The sequence below is a fragment of the Protopterus annectens genome, chromosome 6.part1 (assembly GCF_019279795.1).
Source record: "Protopterus annectens isolate FY-2018-M chromosome 6.part1, PAN1.0, whole genome shotgun sequence".
Taxonomy (NCBI): domain Eukaryota; kingdom Metazoa; phylum Chordata; order Ceratodontiformes; family Protopteridae; genus Protopterus; species Protopterus annectens.
Window position 1 is genome coordinate 414,183,886 of NC_056738.1, and position 22,861 is coordinate 414,206,746.

The following is a 22,861-nucleotide window of genomic DNA, read 5'->3' on the forward strand; positions in this document are numbered from 1 at the left end:
GCTAAAAAGAAAATAAGGGTTATAATAATAATAACCTTGATAATATTCATGAGTTTAGAAAGACTGCTGTTAAGCAAGTGTTTTTTTTTTTTTTTATAACACTATAGAGTACAAAAGCTTTTAGCACAACAACTCAAGCAACAGAAAGTAAAAAGGACGGTCACCAAGCTTAGGGAGCCTAAAACAAGGATGATAATAAAAAGATTCTGTAGCGGTACCAGAAATATTTTTGAAATTCTACAAAAGTCTGTATAAAAACAGAAAAATATGAAAAGCAAGAAAATGTATAAATGGAAATGTTTATGGAAGTAGATATGCCAAGGTTAGAGGTAGGTGAGGCTCAATTCCTAACAGTTAAGATAGGAGGAGGAGATGAGACAAAATGGTGATGTATAACCAATCTACAGGAAAATCCTCAGGAATAGATTGTATTCCTATGGAAGTCTGGAAGCTAGCAGGAAAAAAACTGATAAAATGCTATTAAACAAAACCTTCCAGTTCTTTAACAGGAAAAGTACCAACATCCTGGAAAAAAGTGGTGGTGGCTGTAATACTTGGAGGGTAAGGACCCATCAGATCCAGCTTCATACAGGCCCATTTCAATACTAACCCATGATTATAAAGTGTTGGTCTATACTGATTAAAAGAATGGCAAAGTGAAGCCAAAACTGATGGATATGGATCAATGCGGCATTTTGGAGGGGAGGCAAACATTTGACAACATTAACAGAACATTGATTATCCAAAACCAAGCAGAATGTACGAAATACCACTTTCATTGGTGGGGTCTTGATGCAGAGAAAGCATTTGACAAAGGAAGCTGTGACGTTATAAGAAGAGCAATGAAAGCATTTGCATTCCCTGATAAAATTATAAGGTTAATTAGGAGGATATATGAGGGATCAGAGACAAAAAATAAAGTCACTGGGTTCCTTCCTGCATTTCTGCTTGAGCAGAGGAAGCAGGCAGGGGTGTCCTCTTTCCCCTTTGTTATTTGCATTATATTTAGAACCACTGGCAAAGAAAATGAGGGAATCAGAAATTCAAGGATATAATTAGTATGGTAGTCTAGAAAAGCTGGCTCTGTTTACAAATTATATTATTTTACACCTGACAAAACCAGAAAAGGACATTTCAGTGATGTAAAACGTTTTGAGACAGTTTAAGATCTTTTTGGGATACAAAATTAATGAAGCTAAAACAAAGGCACTACAGCCAAGAGTCGATTATTTGAACTAATTGGGACCAAGGGTAGTTCAGATAATCTGTTTGGATAATCAAACACACATTGCACTGGATAAAAAAACGTCTAAAATAACGTTTTTTCTGCATTCAGGGAATACACTTTTCAGCCATTCAGCAAGTCCAGTGGACATTAAAGAATATTTTTCATACGCAAGCAGGCTACAAGTTCAAAAAACATGCACAAGCTAATGTTTACATATTCAGACTTTATGATTTTTCCTACCCAAAAACTTTGGAAGACTGGGTTCGGATAATCGACTCTACTGTAGTGGTAATTCTGCACCCAAACACGAATTGGTTCGGCAATATCCTTATCTAGGAGGACATGATAAAATGAAGTACTTAGGAGTATGGATTAAAAAGGATTCCATTGTGAAGCCAGTCATATGTGGGGAGAGACTTAAAACAAAAGATAGTACAGAAAGTGAGAAACTGGAAGCTCTGTTATATGGATATTTAGTTTTATACACAGATCAGACATGTTTTTTAATCAACCAGAGGAGAAGATGTGGAAAGCAATTAATAACGAGTTGAAAGGTGTTATCTGTGCGGGGAAGACAGTAAAAGTCAAGTGGGATAAACTGATTTTTGCAACACAGCAAGGCAGATTGGATTACCTGTGGGAAGAAATAGCCAGGGAATTGTTATGGGTAGGCTTGTATAGGCCCTAGGGTCAATAGCCTAGTACCAACCTATGAACCTGATTTGAAGGTGTATTTCACAGCTACATAGTTAAGGCTCCTACACATAGCACAAGCAAAAATCTACAATTCAAACTGGAAAAGGATGATGATGAAACGGGGGGGGGGGGGTCAAGAAACAAGGAGACTGGGATTTTGGATGCAGATCCTTAAGGGGAATAATAACCATACAGAATATTGTATTCATAAAGTAGCAGGGAGTATTCTAAGAACCAAGCCAACACTGGAATGGAGAAAGGAGATTCTGCCGATAGCAACGAAGACAATAGGAAAGAGGGAGCTGGAATACAATGGAGAAAACTGGCAAAGAAACCAAGGTATTACGAACAAATAACTAGAGGGGGAAAGGTAATAGAATGGGAAAACACCAAGCATTTACTTGGACTGCAGGTTAGTGACTGCCTTCCCTATCAAGGATTGATATCAGGGTATTGTCAAAGAGAAAAATGGGGGAGGGGTCCTAAACAAAAGAGCAGCATTGGTAGAGTTTAGTAGAATCTAGGACTAGAAGCTGCTGTTAAAAAAAATGAATAATTGGTAAAGCATATAAAATACTGCATGTTAACTATAAGAATCAGACGAGATTAAAAATGACTGGGAAGAGACTGGATAGGCAATTCACAAAGAAACAATGGGGGAATATATGTATGCCTCCCAAATATGCAACAACATCTAGAAGACATAGGATTTTTGCTTGGAAATGTTTACATTTGTATTTTTATACCCCAAGTAGACTACAGATAATTTTTCCTCAGGTAGATAGTAGATGTTGGAGGTGTGATGGGGAAGAAAGAGGCAATTGAGAACATATTTTCTGGGAGTGCATTGAGTTGGCAGACTTTAAAGATTCCCTGCAGAGGTACTGGGTGAGCAAATTAGTGCATCTAAGGAAATGATTTTTCTGACCTATAATACAGAATCAGCATTGCCTAGAAATAGTAAGGCCTTGCTGAGTCTAATTATGGTCGCTGCCAAAAAAGCAAATCACAAGAAAATGGAAATTAAAGTCTAAACTAACTATACTAGAAATAGTGAATATAATAACAGAAAAAAAAACTAAAATATTTAGAAAAGGGTAGGAGCAAATTACATAGAAAAAACGGGAATTGTGGGAACAATACATACAGAGGAGTAATGAGGTTTTAAAAGATGTCAGGGCTTGAATGAGCTATGTAATGCTTGACTGACATTGATTGGGTAGATAAGTGATTTATGATGTTTGCAACTAAAATTAAGTCAATATGATTTGTGATGTATAATGTTTGCAACTACGGTTGCCAATATGGTTAGTTTTCATTTATATAAATGTACGATTTTTTTTTTTTTTTTTTTTTTTTTTAAACACAAATAAACTGTTTCACCAAAAAAGAAGAAAAAAAAATGTGGTTATGAGTCTAGAGTACAATGTCATACACAGTGCAATGGCTCCATCACATTGTAGTCTTCACATTGTTCCACAAATGTAAGTCTGGGAAAACTTATGGATGAGCAGCACTGTTGGGAATCTACACTTACAGAGGATGGATATACCAGCCAAAATTTACTGAGAAGGACTGACTTGACAGGGTTCATCAGACATTTCTAACTTTATAAGAGAAAGATAAAAATTTTTGACTCTTATCTGGTTAATTCATGAAGGAAAATAATGCAACTGACCAGTCTGGCATTCAGCTGAGCTTTGTTTATCTTTACTAACTTACATTTACTGTGTAAAAAGGATTACTCTTTACAAATGATTTGCAATTGAAAACTGTGTCCAATCACAGCCATGCTAGAAGGTTATTTTGGGCACTGAATTTATTTACCACTCCCCAGAGTTTGACATCTAAGTAGTTTTAGCAATATTTGGTCAACCATAACAGACTCCTTAAAACACTATCCTCCCTAAACATCACCACCTCTCCTATCACATGGTTAAAAGCTACCTGTCAGAACGCCAACAAACAGTAAAATGGCAGAACCAACTATCACCTCTCCTCCCAGTATCACTGGGAGTCCCTCAAGGCTCGATACTGGGCCCACTATTCTTCTCTCTTTTCACCAATCAGCTCTCATCCTCCATTCCCAATGCCTCAGTAGTAAAATACACTGATGACACCACCCTCATATGTTCCGCCCGCACACTAGCAGACCTTCATTCCATAACCCAACACTGCTTCTCATTAGCGGAGACCTGGTTCAATAAAGCCCAGTTTATCCTAAATCCAAATAAAACAAAATTTGTTCTCTTCAGTCCCAGTAGATCCCCTCCCCCAAGTGACAACTTTACCATCAAGTCCAACAACAAAATCATTAGCACTCCTACCTCCCACACTAAACTGTCACGTGTGTGAATAGATAAACCTAAAATCTGACATTCACATAGGCCAAACTAGCAAGAAAGTTAACAACTTGTGTCTCCTTTACCAGAACAAACAATTCCTCACTAAACACACCAAAACCACTCCTGCCAGAACACACCTGTTGTCTACCCTCCTCTACGCATACCCAATTCTAACAAACTTCCGTAAATCCAACCTACAGAAATTAGAATCTTGCTACCATAAGATTGCTAGGTTTGCCACTGAGACACCATATAGGATTCATCACTGTGTAACTCTCAAACTAAACTGGTTAGAGCCAACTCATCTCTTAATTGTCTAGCACACAAACTATATTATAACCCAACTAAAACTCCAGCTATCCAAAATCTAAATTATCCCATACTCTACAACAAGAACCTTAAGATCCAGTACCCAAAACCGCCTAGATGTCATCAAGCATAATAATGATGCAGGGAAATCCCTCCTCAGTTATTCTATTTCTAAATCTTGAAATACCCTTCCTAGCCACCTGACCTCCGTAAGTTACCACTCACAGTCTAAAAAAACTCCTAAAAGCACACAATAGGAATACCCGGTTATGCTCCTGTGACTCCCCAGGGTAAATGCTTATTTTACACCCTACACTCCAGACTAACCAATATGCCCCACAAACCTCTCTCTATATATTTGTACTACCCACCTCAGTAAGTTTCAAAAACACAAGCATCACAACATTAGTACTAAGATAAGCCAAGACCCTCCTGCATCAAAAACTTAAGATATGGGTAAAACTCTTAATATTGTACTTGATATATGAATGTAACGGTGAAAAATTCTCAGTGATTTTATTGTAGAATTGTCAACAAGGATGTTGGTAATGCTCAACATTCTTACTATGAACTAAATGCTATTGTTTCGCATCTTGTTTATTATGTAGTATCCTATAGCATTTTACTGTGTTACGACTTCTATTTGTTGTATAAACCTTGTTGATCCTTTACTGTCTGATTTGTGTATTGAATCGGAGGGTAATGCTACAAGTCTAAACCTCAAAATAAACTCACTCGAGGCACTCCTTAAAAAGGAGAACGTCGACATCTGTGCAGTGACAGAGACCTGGTTTTAAAGCTCCAGAGAGCACCCCTACGTTACCAGGCTACAATTCATACCACACCTCACAGCAAAAGGTTCTCCAGTTCGATCCTCGGCTGGGGTGCCTTCTGTGTGTAGTCTGCATGTCCTCCCTGTGATTGCGTGTGTTTCCTCTGGGTGCTCCGGTTTCCTCCCACATCCCAAAAACATGCAGTAGGTGGATTGGACACTCTAAATTGGCCCTAGGTGTGAGTGCGTGTGTGTGTGCCTTCTGTGGAAGGTTGGGCGCCGGGCTGGCAACTCGACACTGTAAAACTTCACTGCCAATCATGAGCGGACAGGTGATCTGCTGTGGCGACCCCTAACCGGGAAAAGCCGAAAGAAGAAGACCACCTTTCGGCCACCTAACCCGGAATGAAGCACTAAAGGTGGAGATGTGTCCATATTCATTAAGGATATCCACACCTCCAGGCTAGTTGCATAGCATAATGCATCAGAGATTATCCAAGGGCAACTAACTCTGGGCAAGACCGCAATCCAAATTGTAGGGTGCTACAAACCCCCCCACCATGCCCCAGGATTCCCACTCCTCATTTCTTGATATACTGGAAAGTATTATGGTACAACCCAACACCCTAATAATGGGTAGTTTCAACTACCCCACCATTAACTGGGAAAACTACTCATGTACTAATTCTTTTGCTCAACGTTTTCTGGAATTCATAAATTCCAATGCCTTGGATCAACTTATTCACACCCCCACCAGGGGCAGCAATATCCTAGACCTGGTCATTACCAACATGGGCAACATGTGTTCCACACCAGAGGTCAATTCTTCATTGGTCAGATCCGAACACAAGCTGATCACCCTAGACATCCACATCCCGCCCTCACCCCCCAATTAGGGAAACCACTGTAAAATACTTCTCCAAAGCCAACGTCACACTTCTTAAGACAAAGTGTCAAACTTCAGGACACCCATGCAGACGGACAATAGAGGTATGGCTGCTGAATCCTACACAAATGCACTTTATAAGCACTTACACGAGTGCATGGATCATGCTATCCCTAATAGAACCAAGATGCTATCCTCCAAAAAAAGGAAGCCAATCTGGTGGTCCTTTGCCATAAACAAACTCTACAACACAAGAAAGAAACTGTTGCAAAAAAAAAAGGAAAATCCCATGACTGGAGGAACTCCCTGGTCAACCTCAGTAAGAAGCCGAGATCTCTCATAAAATCCTCCAAAGCTAGTTACGAAAACAAAACTGCCACTGACTCTAAAGACAACCACAAAGCATTCTAATAGCTATGTCAAATATCTCAATTACAACACTCAGATCTGCTCCGAGTTACAGCACAATGGCACTAAATATACAGAACCAACTGATATTGACAACATCCTGGCAGATAGGTTCAGTGTTAACTTTACCCCCACTCTCACCCCCTAAAGGACCCATCTCTATACCGGAAGAATGCAAAGTTCCTGTAATCACGGCTGCACAGGTAAAAAACACACTCTCCAAAGCCAAGAACACAGCATCCATGGAACCTGACAATATCCCAGGCTGCGTTCTACACGAATTACAGAATGAACTGGCACCCTACCCAAGTACCATGTTCAATCATAGCCTCACCTCAGGCTTTGTTTCCACTGAATGGCGCACCGCGACGGTTATCCCACTCCACAAAGGGGGAGCCACGACGGACCCCGGGAACTACTGCCCCATTAGCCTGGTCTGCAAGGCCATGGAACTCATAAACAAAGACATTGGTAATCTCCAAACTCTGGTCCCTACCCAGTTCGGGTTTGTAAAAGGCAGATCATGTCTCCTAAACCTGACTGACTTCTTTGAAGCAGTCACCAAAGCCATAGATGAGGGTAAGGTGGTTCACACAGCTTATCTAGATCTCACCAAGGTTTTTGACACCATCCCCAACTCTGGAATTATAGATAAGCTCAATAAACTAGGTATAAATCCCTATGTCACAAGATGGGCTGCCAACTGGCTCAAGGACAGAACCCACACTGTGAAAGTAGCAGACTCCAAATCCGACTTCAGACCAGTGACAAGTGGAGTACCACAGGGTTCAGTCCTGGGTCCACTCCTGTTTGGTATCTACTTCTCTGAAGTACAGGCTAACACAGAAGGTCTTTGGCTAACAAAGTTTGCAGATGACTGCAAACTAGGATCCATAATCGAAACTCCTAACAATGTGGACATACTACAAAAGGGCCTCACTGACAAAGATGCCTGGTGTCAAAGCCATGGCCTGAAGTTCAATGCCAAATAGTGTACTGTCATCCCCTTTGGTAAAAACTCTGTACCCATGAACTACACATAAGTGGTAGTCTACTTAACGCCGAAAGTGTGATAAGAGACCCTGGGACACAGGTAGACAGTGGTCTCTCCTTTGATAATCACATCGCCACAGTGGTCAGGAAATCCTTCTACATGGCTCACCTCATCACAAAATGTTTCTCATCCACAAAAAAAAAAAAAAAAAAGGTCATTGTTCCCCTCTACTCATCACTCATTAGACCCATTATAGAATACAACTCCCCTTTTGGTAGGTACCTCACAAGACACCTACAACAACTGGAAAGGCCACAGAAATACCTCACAAAAAGGATTACTGGCCTCAAACAGATGCCCTACGCAGACCGTCTCAAAAAACTCCAGCTTTACTCCGTTGTATATCGCCTATTCAGAGGCGATCTCTGCATAACATACAAAGCTATATCAATCCTAGAGCTGCTGGACATGCTCCACTTAAAGAAATCCCAATCTCTCAGAGCTACACGCTCTAGGGACCTAAACCTTGTCACCACAATAAACAGAACATGCTGGAGGGATGATAGATTCCTGTCCCAGAGACTTCCCATACCGTGGAACAGACTACCGATGTCAAACAGAGCTCCTCATTAGCACTCTTCAAGAAAAATCTTAATGATTGGATGGGAAATAGGAAATTCACCCCAGGGATCACTTCTGTGGCTCTGCTCAACAGGGGCACAGGAACATAATTTTCTTGGTGGCGAACGCCAAGGTACCTTTTTGGCTAGGCTTATACAGGCCCTAGGGCTAACAGCCTAGTACCTTCCCCATGAACCTATGTATGTATTTTTATCTGTAGATTTCTTCCCGGGCCTCTGCTGAAAATGGACCTGTGTCCAGTCGGACTTTCCCAGTATACTAATTTTATTTTACATCAATTGTAATTTATTTTTATGGCTTATAATATAGGTACAGTATGCACAGTAAATATGTCTCACAGACATAGCCAGAAAACATACAGCCTCTTATCTTATTACAATCTTTTCTCAGCATTGCTCCTATCTTCACAAACTTTTAAGTTTCAACAGTCCAAACATGAGCAATGATATAATAAAAATCAACAAATCTGCAGTAAAGTGTAACATTAGCACACACCACTGCCTAGCAATCAGAGAATTAAGCTGATTAAAACTACTATATCAACTAGCTCTTTCTCTGCTAACTACAATACACAGATTTCATAAAAATCCAAAACATTGCCCAGGCCATGACAACTTAATAAAATACTCCCCCAATAGAATTTTGTGCTTTACAGAAAAATAAAAAAAACATAACTAATCACTATAACCAAATCATATAACACTGCAGATGACTCTCTATGCAGTGTAGAAAAACTACGGAACCACACCACACTGCCACTGAAATCCATTTGGAATATAAACTCATTTAAAACTGTGCCTACAAAAAAAAAATAAATAAATAAAAAAGAAAGAAAGAAATGAATCTACCCCTGTACATCTCCAGGATAAATACCACTGTAATCTTAGCTTGACACATCAAACCATTTTGCTTCACTTGGAATCCTGCCCCACAACCAGTCACTACCAATACCTGAAGAGTTTTACTAGCAATTCCAAGCCGAATACATTGTTTATGGCACTACACGCCACACCATCTCTATAATTATAATATATATATATATATATATATATATATATATATATATATATATATATATATATATATATAAATAAACCTTATGACAGACCTGTATTATTGTTTCTGAACCTGCTTAATACTCCTCCTCCAAACTACAATATTAATATCGTCTGCCCTACCAAGTTCCTTCCCTCACTTCCTATTTATTTGGATTTCTAAGCACTAATCACAAAACCTACTGCCTATTTAACAAACCCACTAATACAGATCTTCAAATGTTCAATATTCAACATTTACTAAATACGTTTCTTTTATACTTTAATAGTTTTTATTTTATATAAATGTAAACTAATTAGCAAATATAATGCACAATTATAAGTGTAAATTACTGAACATCTGTGCAATTATGGAAACTGCAATTTAAAAATGTCTATACTATAGGTTGGAGCTTCCCTCCCATGCCTCCACTGAAAATTAGTTTTTTTTTTTTTTTTCTTCACTAAACCCAGTCAAGACAAACCCAGTAAATAAAAGCAAAATAAATACTTGTAAAAAAGATTAAGATATTTTTGTGGTAGACTGGACTTCCCGTGATGGCAGGTTTATTAAACAAGGCCTGTAAAGATTTTATGTACAGATGCTCAGCTCTCTTTCTTTAGCATAACTGTACAAGATTTTAGCAGCGTGGTTAATATTTAAGAGTTTTACACTAGACTGCCTTTACTCTCAGTATACAATTAAAAATTATAACAAATTTTTTGGCTACTGCTGCTTAGAGAAGATTTTAAATTAAATACATCTTAAGTAGTATATTGTAAGCAAGTTAGAAATAATTTTACAAAGTTGATATCACTGAAGTTTATCCCACAAATTTAATTCAGTTAACAGTGCCCATATGGAAAGATTATTAATGGATGCATAATAAAGTGAACGGATGTTTACAGACTGAGATAATGTGGGAGACTGGGAATGAATGGAAGGACAAATTGTGATAGGTGTTTTTTTTTTTTTTTTTTTTACATCCACCTGAGCAACCAACAACTCAAGCACATGGGGTTGCAGTTTAATGTCTCATCTGAAAGACAGCCCACTCAGAAGTGCAGTGCCAACAATCAATGTACCTGGTGTGGGAATAAAACCCACATCCTTCTGCATCAAAAGCAAGTTTGCTACCCACTGTGCCACTAACACTACACAAAATGAAGGTAATACATCACATGGATATCAAAAACACTGCAGAAAAACCAGGGAAGCACTTTAAACTTTGAACACCCAGCTGTAAACGCCCATCAAATGAACCAAACTCGGACAAATAGGATTAGCACTTTCATTCACTTTTTAATACTGTGAACATCCTCAGAAACAAAGTTACAATACCCATCCCTTCCTTTTATAATTGAATAATTACCTTATACAGGAAATGACATAACCAATTAATATTGCAAACCAAGAGAAGTCTCAAACTTAGGATATACGAACACCAACTGGCAATAAAGAAGAAAGACAAGACAAATGCGCTAGCTAGGCACGCTATGTCATGTAATGAATTTAAGAAGTTTAAATTTTTTATTTTAGATAATGTAGAAAAAGCGTCATTTGCTGGCGATTTAAACAACGTGTTAGAATGTAAAGAAGCTTTTTGGCAACTGTTGCTGGGTGCAGATAGAGCACCAGCCTTAAATTAAGTCATTAATTTAAAATGTTTTTTATTGTATAGATAGAATACAAACATATTTATTTTAGGATTTGATAATAAGCACATATATTTATTAATAAGTAAAGAGTGTATGTATGTATATATACATTTTTTAATACATTTGTTTTAAATAAACAAGTTATTTAAAAATTGCAATATTAATTGGTTATGTCATTTCCTGTATAAGGTAATTATTCAATTTTATAAAAGGAAGGGATAGGTATTGTACCTTTGTTTCTGAAGAAGTTCACAGTATTAAAAAGTGAATGAAAGCGCTAATTCTATTTGTCCGAGTTTGGTTCATTTGATGGACGTTCACAGCTGGGTGTTCAAAGTTTAAAGTGTTTCTCTGTTTTTTCTGCAGTGTTTTTTGGTGTCAAGTTTGTGTTCTTGGCTTAAACTACATCTGATGGCCTCGGAGATCCTATCCCAAGATGTGTTATTAAATTTGTCCACCTATTCGACAGTAGAAAATGGTACCAGTGGTGTGCAGACACAAAATTTTAAAGATGAACTGTTGGATACTATCGTGAAGATAGTTAAAGACTGTTTCCAGGATTTAACTTCTAAACAAAGCAAGGAGTTCAAAGCGGCTACCATACATACTGAAAATGATGTCGTCCCGCGTAGAGATGCAAGCAGTATGGAAGCTGGTAGTTCTACAAACCTTATTATTTCTTCTACAAGTTCGAACGAAGGAGACACTCTACGGGGGAGTGTTGTCGAGGGTAACGTTTGGAACTACATTTGCAAAGAAAATGAGAATCCTTTCACAAATGTGGCCGATACAACCGCTAGTGAAAAAGTGAATAACTCATTTAATGACAGTGTTTTGTGTAAAAAAGGTATCTACGATATGGAGAGGTTAGTGTTCAAAACACGTAACCCTAAATCTTGAGATACAGTATTTAAAAGAATGTATCTCACGCAAAGTGGTACCGCAAGGCTCAAGAACAGCCAAATTTCCAAATTGCGTCACAATTATAGAAAAAACATAAAAAGTTTGGATGAACGTATTAAGAACTGCGTTTGTTTTCCGAACATTCTTGTACTATACAACGGGGTTGAAGCGAAGGCTGACCAACATAGGGCCACTATAAATTCTAAGAAAACAGTCTAAGCTCAGAAGGGATATATTGGCTTACAACAACAACAACAACCACCACCGAGCTTACATTATATATGATGATTGTGGAGACAGAGATGTAGTGGCCACTACCGAGAACACAACATTAGTGACAAAAGAGTCTGAAAATTACTTAAATTCGACCAAAAGGGTGGTCGCTAATGAAAACATGGTGGGAACAATGAGAGTTAATGTCACAGTTCCCACCACAGACATTGCTGGTCCTTCTAAGGACCGAGTAGAGGTTAATAAAGAAACAAAAACAACCTACGCAGAGACAGTTACATTTACAGCAAATCAAGGTAGTGCTCCTTTTCCCAAGGAACAGGTGCACAACAAATAGACTACCAAGTGGTACAATTCCACACAAATGAAGGGCAAAGGGAAGGGGAAGAACAGGAGAAAATGGTGACAGAAGGGGAAGTTTGTAAGTTGACATTTTAAATTTTCGGACATTTCCCTTTCTAAAGAGGCTGAAAAAGTTTTGAAAAAAGGCTTTTCATTCATTCCTACATGTGAAATGAATATTGGTAAATTGTTAATTGACTTCAGATTGTATTTAAGAAAGCTGTATTTAAGTTACATTATGCATGGATGTATTACAGTTTAACAATTCAAATATTAATGAGACACCTAAAAGACCTAGCACGTTTAACCCTCCCTTACAGACTACATTGCAGGTTTTTCAGAACATATGTGAAGGTGAATTTAGAAATATTCACTTTCCAAATAGAGAGCAAAAACTGCCTATAGAAGAATATCTGGCATTACATTTCTTAAGTAAGAATTCTGGGATAAGAATAATGAAGGCTGACAAGGGGGGTAAAATAGTGATTATGAACACCAAAGATTATGAAAATGCAATAGAACTAATGTTAAGGGAAGTTGGTACATATAGGAAAGCAAATTACGAACAAATAAATCAAAGTTACAAGAATATAAATGTCATACTCTTTGACATGTTCTGTCAGGGAGAAATAGACAATGACAGCTATAATTTTTTTAACAGTAGAACAGCCAAAGATAGCATCTCTTTTTTTGGAATTCCAAAGATTCAAAACAATGAAGGAATTCCATCATTTAGGCCTATTATTTCGGCCAAACATTCTAAAACTGACATCTCAATTTGGTTGGACTACATATTAAATCCAGTCGTTCAAAAATCTAAATATTACTTGACAGATTCTTGGCATTTCTTAGAAATTTTGAGAGAACATGTTATAACAGGCAAACTCATTTTCTTTGGTACTTTGGATGTAAAGAACTTATACACTTCCATAGATCAAGATAAGGGTATAGAGTACCTCAGAGAATACTTGAGTAGAAATATATAAAGTTTACTGGTGAAAAAATCAACACAATTTGTAGCCTAATGGATTTGGTTTTAGGGAACAATTATTTCCTTTTTAAAAAGGTGTTATATAAGTAACTTTCAGGAGTAGCAATGGGGGCAAGAGTAGCTCCCGCTTTTGCCAACTTAGTTATGGCCAACTGGGAGCTAAAATTTCTTGAGTCACATCCTAGTTTCAATAAGGTAGAGATATGTTACAGATACATAGACAATTTTTTTTTCTATGGACAGGTATTCAACATGAATTTGAGAACTTAGTCAAATATCTAAATTCCACCACCACTTTTTTATATTTCAAAATTAGTGGATTCGGTAAAACTATCAATTTTTTGGATTTGAATTTAGGAATAAATCAAGAAAGAAAAGAATTCACTAGCAAAATATACAGAAAACCTTACTTTGCTAATCAGTACTTGCATAAAGACAGTCTGCATCCCCCACACATGAAAAAGGGAGTCATTAAAGGACAGATGATAAGACTAAGTAGATTAACTTCTAATAATGAGGTCTTTGACAAAGAAGTTTCAATTTTAAGACAACTATTTCAAAATAGAGGGTGTGATTCAGACTGGGTAAGAAAGATAGAAAGTGAACTTAAGGTATTAAGAAGTGGCGTAGCTAAGCCTATTCTGTATTCAAAGGATGTAATGGTTGGCACAGCAAGTAACAACAATTTGGGTGACTTGGAAAGAGAAGGAAATGAATATAGAACTTCATTCCCTATACCAATAGTTAGTGAAATGTGGCATATTAAAAATATAATAGAAAACAATTGGAGAATAATATTAGGTAATAAAGAGTTAGTGAATATATTAGGGATGGCACCAAGATTCACTTATAAAAAAATAACCAACATCAGGTGTATGTTAGAATCTGGAAAAAAGAAAGAAGGTAGTTCCAACCGTGTGTGTGTGTGCACTAATAAAAAGGGTACTTATCGCTGTAATAATTGTATACAGTGTAGGTTCATTAGTAATTCATCCCATGTAACAATTGGATATTCTAAGGAGACATTTTGGGCTAAAATGTACCATAATTGTAACAGTGAATACGTAGTTTATGTAGCTACCTGTTCATCATGTAGAAATTATTACATTGGTAAAACTAAGAGAAGTCTCAAACGTAGGATATACTAACACCAACTGGCAATAAAGAAGAAAGACAAGATGAATGCGCTAGCTAGGCACGCTATGTCATGTAATGAATTTAAGAAGTTTTAATTTTTTATTTTAGATAATGTAGAGAAACCGTCATTTGCTAGCGATTTAAACAACGTGTTAGAATGTAAAGAAGCTTTTTGGCAACTGTTGCTGGGTGCAGAAAAAGAGCACCAGGCTTAAATAAAGTCATTAATTTAAAAAAAAATGTTATTGTATAGATAGAATACAAACATATTTATTTTAAAATTTGATAATAAGCACATACATTTATGAATAAGTAAAGAGTGTTATGTATGTATGTGTATATACATTTAATACATTTGTTTTAAACAAACAAGTTATTCAAAAATTGCAATATTAATTGGTTATGTCACTTCCTGTATAATGTAATTATTCAATTATAAAAGGAAGGGATAGGTATTGTAACTCTGTTTCTGAAGAAGTTCACAGTATTAAAAAGTGAATGAACGCGCTAATCCTATTTGTCCGAGTTTGGTTCATTTGATGGACGTTTACAGCTGGGTGTTCAAAGTTTAAAATGTACATCACATGGATATGCAATTTTGCAAAAAATATCTAGATCTAAGGAGAGCGCTAGATAAATATTCAGTAGAAAAAGCCCGAGATTAATGTCATTAAGAGAAACACTGGTTATTTTGCATTACTAACAATGTATTCTTTACTGCGTCACATTCCAAAATTAATGTAAATATTTAAAAGGTTAGTGTACCAGTTTCTGAAGCTATTACCTGTGCTGTTTAATCTTTACTGGACTACTTTACACTGCACTACACTGTCAAACAACTAAATTAAGTGATACAGCTGAGGTTATTGAAAGAAAAAAAAATTCTAAAGGGGGATCCCCAGTGTGCAACAGGTTACAGCTCTCACCTATGCTGTCTTACTGATTAGAAAGGCAGTGACATATGGTGGCTAGCTAATTTGCCTGACATTTTGCTCTTCGTCTCCTTCAAACAATTAACATGGCACCCTATAAACCAACACGAATAAAGGAACTAAAAATGAAAAGGCAACACATCAAAGCTGTAAAATACTATTAGATTATGTCCCTTTGCCAAAGCAAATAGTACAAAAACATGTTCCTACTTACACCTACGGCACTCTGTTATAAAGCAATTGTACACACTGACTGTTTTTAGACACAGCCTATGAGAGACAGTACACTTCACCAGATACAGAATAAACACATTATTTATCTCCTGAACATTTATTCTGCCTTGCCAAGGTCTACAAATTATTACCCCCAACTAACATGCCAAAAATAAAAAACTCTCATGTGTAAACAGCAAAGATATGTATGTTAAATGGCACACCATGTACGCATCTGATGATGTCTGTAAACTATAAAACTGAAACGTGTCAAATATAAAAATGTTGTGTCAATGTTTTGTTTGTTTTTTTCTGCATAAATATTTGTAATGTCTTGCCTCACTGACCTGGGTTGGAGCTTAAAATGGTCATTGGAACAGTTCACTTACTTAGTTTAAAAACAAGCTAATGTATTTGCTGCTCAGAAGATCAAAACGTTACTGGACTCAAAACTTAAATATGTACACTACTTTGCTAGCCAAAGCTTCAGTGGGTTAAATTTTGTTAACCCTCCCAATTAAAGAAATAAGGACCTCTAACTACAGCAACTAACAATTTTCTATATATGTATATAACAAACAAGTGTCATGGAAAAATGGACTGTGGTTATTTCTTCCCTACAATGTAACATCTGATAAAAATTCATTTAAAAGTAGAATATACATTAAATAATCTAAACTCTATTAGAAACCAGTGGTATAACCATTTTTTTTTTCATTTTGTATGCACAACCTCATACTGCTGTCCCCTTCACACAACCTACTGTAACTCTCAGGTATCACACCTTCAGATATATATATATATATATATATATATATATATATATATATATATATATATAAATATCCTTTTTAAACTCTAGGAAAACATTCCATATTGCCCAATGACAAAGGAAGATTTCACATGAATGTGCAATATTCTGTACCCCAAGAACACAAACACGATTCCATGATATCATCCATTCTAAATTCTGATTTAAGTGTTAGCCCACTTGACACACTGTGCCAAACATTCTTTTAAATAATTATTTAAACACACAAGTCTTGAATTAATGTTCGTCTTCCAAATGTTGGGCTTATACACAAAGTGAAAGCATTCAAATGTTGCACTCTAAATTAATAACGTGTGTACATGTATGTAATTTACGTATTAGCTTGGATCACTGTAAATGTTTTCTATTAAAATCATAATGATTTTTAAAGTAGCTCAGAGAAAATATACAAAGTATGTCTATGGACACATGTGATAAAAAATGCATATTGCGCAGAACCAAATAATAAAATGAACCCTGTCTTCTATATAAAAAAAAGAAAAATAAAGAGATAAAAACTATACCTACAGACTACCGAAAAGCTGTGGTGCCTGAAACACTACATTTAACATGCCATTTCTAATCCACAGTGTAATCACCTTCCATCGTAACAGTTTATTAATAGTTATATATGTAGCATCAGATAGAAAACACTGCCTACCAATAAGTCACACGTAGAGGTACTTAATACACGACTCAGTACTGGCTAGCACCCCAACCCAGCCCATACCACACGTACAACGCCTACTTCAACACAGAATCCAGTAAGTTGCTGCAGCACTTCATCATAAACATCATATAAGCAAAACATTCGCTTTTCCAACACCACCATTACAACCACAGCCATTTCAAACACCACATCAACCCAAAATTGCATTATTTATTAAAATAAAACAACTGCAGTTAGCTGGACTAACCTCCAGATTAAGAAAACCAATGTGTTTTCCTTAAGTTACAACAACGAAAATAAGATTTAAAAAAAACGGTGAGAAAAGAGAGAAAAACGAACTCCTCGGTGCCATCCTATTCCTAATTAGAAAAAATAGTTGTCCCAGACATGTTTATAAATAACCATATATAGGGTACTCACACAAGCTTTACTAGCTGTGTTTCCCAAAACATACCAAGCAATTCGAACAGGAAGCGGAACTTACAAAGACACATCATTTCCTAGTGGTGGTGTATCGACCACGTAGCAGTTACGCACCACTGCGGTGCGGTCTTATTTTTCTTTCGGCGGTTCCCATTAGGGGTCGCCAGTCCGGCTACAAATTAATTAGCGTAAAGTATGTTCAGTGATGTGTTATTTCAGTTTAGTTATTATTCACCAAACAATAGCCATTACAGACCTTCCAAGAACAATGTTAACTCTCATCCTATCAGCGTTTTAAGTTAATATTACCAGTACTTAAAAGTATCCACAGTTTTGGGCATTTTCCATAATATTTTGCTTTGCCCATAATTCTCAACATAAAAGGCTGACAGCTCCACAGTTTATTAAAATACTATTAAGAACTGTAATACGTCACTTGGGTAACAAAGCCTCGCAGTCGCAACTTAAGCAAACCCTTAAGGGCCGGTTTCTCAAATCTCTACAGGGGGCAGAAAGCAGAGAGGTGGTATGCTTTTTTGGAATCTGAACAGAAGGTTCCTCTCACTGCATGTGTTCGGAATGGTTTCTTCGGATGCAAAACCATACAAGTTCCTCGCCTACTGCAGCACTTATTACTTTGAAAACAGAGGCAAGCAAAATGAACAAATTAGATATGCCCGTCGGGGTTAATAACTTGGTGCTGCTTAATTTATTAATTATATAAAAAAAGAGAGACAGTCATCCAAGGAATGGGTGGCTGGATTACTATACTCAATACAGGAGGTACAAATACTTGGTGCTGTAGGAATTAGGACTTCAGACATTTAAGAAAAAAGTCAGGGAGTTTGAGGTAACTTTAGCAGAAGAAAAGACAGAGGGACCAATGGCACACTTGGCATTTTTAGGTACTGAAATAGCTGGGGAAGTGATATTACTGAGGGGTAAAGCCATAAAATTAGCAGATGAAGTGCAGACAGTCAGAGCAGCAAGGAAAGTGACAGTGAAACAACTGTAGAGCTTGGTTGGGCTTATGAAGTTTGGTTATAGGGTTATTCCCATGGGGAGGTCATTCATGTGGAAGTTGATAGTGAATGGAATGTATAAAACCACATCACTGGGTGAGAATCACATCTCTGGCAGCAAAGAACAAGGGGACCCAACTGTTCACAGATTCGGCATGTTTGAGGGATTTCTGAAGAGCAAATGGTTTGTGGAGTGGTGGACACAGGGCTGGAAGAAATAAAGAAAACTGGGGTCCATCCATGATGGAATTCTTCCCGTTAGTTGTGGCCATGCATGTATGGGTTGATTTGCTGCAGGTCAAGTACATTTTCTTTAGGACTGATAAACAAAGGGGTAGTTATAGCTTGCTAATCACATGGGGGTTTGGGGAATATGGGAAAAGTAATAAGACAGTTTGTACCAAAATGCATGCAGCACAACATAAAATTCACAGCACTGCTTATTTAAGGGAAGGAGAATGCTATTGCTGACTCACTTTTTCATTTTCAGTGGTACAGGTTCAGACAACTGATGCCAGCAGTAGACCTGAAGCCATACAGGATTCTACATCATCTTCTGGACCAGTTGAAAAATGAATATGGGACCTGATAGAGAAAGCACTGCATCCAAGTACATAGTAAAATAAATGTACTGTCCATTTTCTAGAAACAAGGGCTATTGTGGGCTGGCAAGTAAAAAGCCAATACATGTACCACAGGTATTAAGTTACATTTTGTTTTAAAAAATGATGGGCATTGTCAAAGTGCAGTGCAGGTGCACATGTGGTAGCAATTAGTTAGTACCAAAGAGCGTGGGGGTAGCAAGACACTGTGCAAGCATTTTTAGTTAAAAAGTTGCTCCAAGGTTGGGCAAGACTGGAGGTTAGGAGAGTAGATGAGTGTCCTCCTATTGGACTGTGTATTTCTGCATGGCTATGGGGAGTGGTTCATAGGTTCATACTAGGCTATCTGCCCGAGGGCATTTATAAGCCTAGCCCATAGTTTTGTGGCTTACACCACCCCTTTAGTTTGGAGAAACTATACCCATTATTTTGTTGTGCCTCTGTCGAGCAGTGACACTGAGGTAACCCCTGGGGTGTATCTGCGATCTCCCATCCATTGGTCAAGATTCCTCTTGAACAAGGCCGGCAAGGTGCTCTGCCTCACATAAACCGGGATTTTGTTCCACAGCATAGGGAGTCTTTGGGTGATGAATCTATCCCTCCAGCACGTCCTATTAATAACCGTGTCGAGGTTTAAGTCTCCCGCCCTTGTGGCTCTGAGGGATCTAGATTTTTTGAGATGAAGCATGTTCATCAAATCTGGGTTTGACATGGCCTTGTATGTCAGGCATAGGTCACCTCTGAGCAAGCGGTAAGCAACTGAATATAACTGGAGTTCTTTCAGTCGGGCAGCATAAGACAGATTTTGAGACCCTTTATCCTTTTGGTGAGGAACTTTTGTGGCCTCTCCAGCTGCTGCAAGTGTCGGGTCAGATACATTCCGAATGGGGCATTGTACTCGATCATTGGTCTGATGAGTGATGAGTATAGGAAGACTATGACTTCCCTTGATCTAGATGTGAATCCCTTCATGATAAGGTGGGCAATGTAGAAGGTCTTCCTAACTACTTTTGCAATATGAGTGTCGAATGAAAGGCTACTGTCAACCTGGGTTCCCAGGTCCCTAATAACTTCTGTGTTCAGGGGATTGCCACCTATATGGTAGCTAGGGGTAACCTTATTTTTCCCGAAGGGTATGACTATGCATTTCTTGGCATTTAACTTTAGGCCATGGCTCTGGCACCAGTTATCCGTTTCTGTGAGACTCTTCTGAAGGATATCTGTGTCGGATGTGTTTTCAACTACGGCGCCCAGTTTGCAGTCATCTGCAAACTTTGTCAGCCATAACCCTCCTGTGTTTGCTTGTACTTCAGAAAAGTAGATGCCAAACAAGAGTGGGCCCAGGACTGAGCCCTGTGGGACACCACTTGTGACAGGCTTTGAGTCTGACATGGCACCAGCAACTCTGACCCTGTGGGTTCTGTCACTCAGCCAGTTTGCAACCCATCTTGTAATGTATGGGTTTACATTTAAGTTGATGAGTTTTTCAATGATACCCGAGTGAGGTATTGTATCAAAAGCCTTCGCCAGGTCTAGGTAGGCTGTATGGACTGCCTTTCCCTCGTCAATGGCCTTGGTGACTGTTTCGAAAAAGTCAACCAAGTTTAAAAGGCATGATCTGCCTTTGACAAAGCCAAACTGGGTTGGATCCAAAGTCTGCAAGTTCCCTATGTCTTTATTTATGAGATCCATTATGATCCTCTCCATGGCTTTGCAGATAAGGCTTGTCAAGATAATGGGACGGTAATTACCAGGGTCGGTGGAGGCACCGCCTTTGTGGAGTGGGACCACAGTCGCTGTGTGCCACTCCCTGGGTACGTATCCGGAGGTGAGACTAAGATTAAACAGCTGTCCTAACTGTGGGTTTAATTCCTCGTTGAGTTCATGGAGCACACAGCCGGGGACACCATCATGTCCCATGGATGCTGTGTTCTTTGCCTTGGAGAGAGCAGTTCTTACCTGGGCGTTAGAGATGTTTGGGGGGCTACAATCATTTGGTATAGATATCTCTCCTTTGGGGGGGGGGGGGAGAGGTTTGCGCTGAACCTGTCAGCCAGTATGTTGGCAATGTCTGTAGGATCAGTAATCTTCACATCATTCTGTACTAATTCTGAGCATATCTGGGAGTTTCCTCCTAGGTTTCTGACATAGCTAAAGAATGCCTTATGGTTGTCTTTAGAGTCCTTAGCTATTTTTTTCTCAAAATTAGCTTTGGATGATTTTATGAGAGCTCTTAGCTTTTTACTTATAATGATCAGCGGTGTCTTACCTTTTAAGGATTTTGCTCTATCTTGTAGTAGCTTCCTCCTTTTGTTGTAGAGTTTGTTTATGGCTGGGGTCCACCAGACTGGACGCTTGCCTTTGGTACAAAGAGTCTTTGTTTTGCTTGGGATTGCCTGATCCATGCAGCCCTGCAGGTGCTGGTAGAAGGCATTTGTAAGTGATTCAGCGGTTTGAGTAATGTTAACCGCCGGCTCAGGGGCCTTAAAGGAGACCACACTAGTCTTTAGAAGTGTGAAGTCGGCTTTCGAGAAGTTCTTTACTGTGGTCTTTTTCATTTCGGGGGGCCGGGATGAGGACCTCCAGCGAGATTAGTTTGTGATCAGATCTCACCAGTGAGGGGTATACTTCCGGCATTGAACATTGTGCTCCCATGTTCGTGATGATGAGATCAAGTATGTTTTCTCCTCTTGTGGGGATGGTGACTAGTTGTTCCATGGCATTTGAGTTTATGAATTCCAGGAACTTTTGGGCTAGAGTGTTTGGGCTTGAGTAGTGTTCCCAGTCTATATTAGGGTAGTTGAAGTCACCTAGTATGATGGTGTTCGGAGATACATTTATCCACTCCAGTGTTTTCAGGAAGGCCATATGAGGTTCCTGAGTTTGCGAGTGTGGCCTGTAACATGCTACAAATTGCAGAGCAGTCTTGCCTATGGTTAATTGCACCTGGATGGTTTCCGATGCATCGTGCGATGCCACCAATCTTGAGGTGTGGGTGTCCTTGATGAATATGGATACCCCTCCTCCTTTTTTGGTATTGTCCGGGTTTTGGGGCCGGAACGCATGATATGAGGTAAAACCTGATAGTGCTGGGGTGCTCTCAGGAGCCTTGAACCAGGTTTCTGTCACAGCACAGACATCGATGTTCTCCATACTGAGAAGGGCCTCGAGTGCGTGCATCTTGAGGTTGAGACTTCTGGCATTGAGCAGCATTACCCTTAGTTTTTTTTCTTTGTTTTGTTCTAGGGTGGTAGGTTTAGAATTTGAGCCTTGCCTAAAAAAGGCACTATGGGGGTGGCAAGAGCCTTTGCCAAAATCCGGAATCCCAGGGGTGACAAGTGCAAGCCGTCCCTTGCGAAGCAGCGTGGCTTGTCCAGCATGTCATCCCAGGCAGACAGACATTGGGATCCCCTTTGAATGACACCAGAGTTTAAGCCAATTGTTAAAGCTGATCATCTTATCTCTGTATTGTGGCATCATTCTTGGTGAAGGTAGGATACTGCTCAAGGTCAGGGTCATACCTGCTTGGGCTACATAATCAGAGAGCTCCTCTATGTCTCTTTTCATGTAGTCCAAGGAGGTACGTCTCAGGTCGTTAACACCAGCGTGGA

General features: G+C 38.5%; 1 protein-coding gene across 3 annotated transcripts in view; it reads right to left on the reverse strand.

Annotated features, from left to right (window-relative positions):
* The window catches only part of SYVN1 (synoviolin 1), a 1,102,750-nt gene that overhangs the window by 1,043,549 nt on the left and 36,340 nt on the right, over positions 1 to 22,861 (reverse strand). The window contains exon 1 of one of the 3 annotated variants that reach the window (XM_044075842.1): positions 17,624 to 17,691. The exons of 1 other annotated variant lie outside the window; for it this stretch is intronic. The gene's annotated coding sequence lies outside the window, so the exon portion shown is untranslated. Of the gene's footprint in view, positions 1 to 17,450; positions 17,692 to 22,861 lie in introns of those variants that run through there. One more of the 3 variants, XM_044075841.1, reaches the window with a different exon arrangement.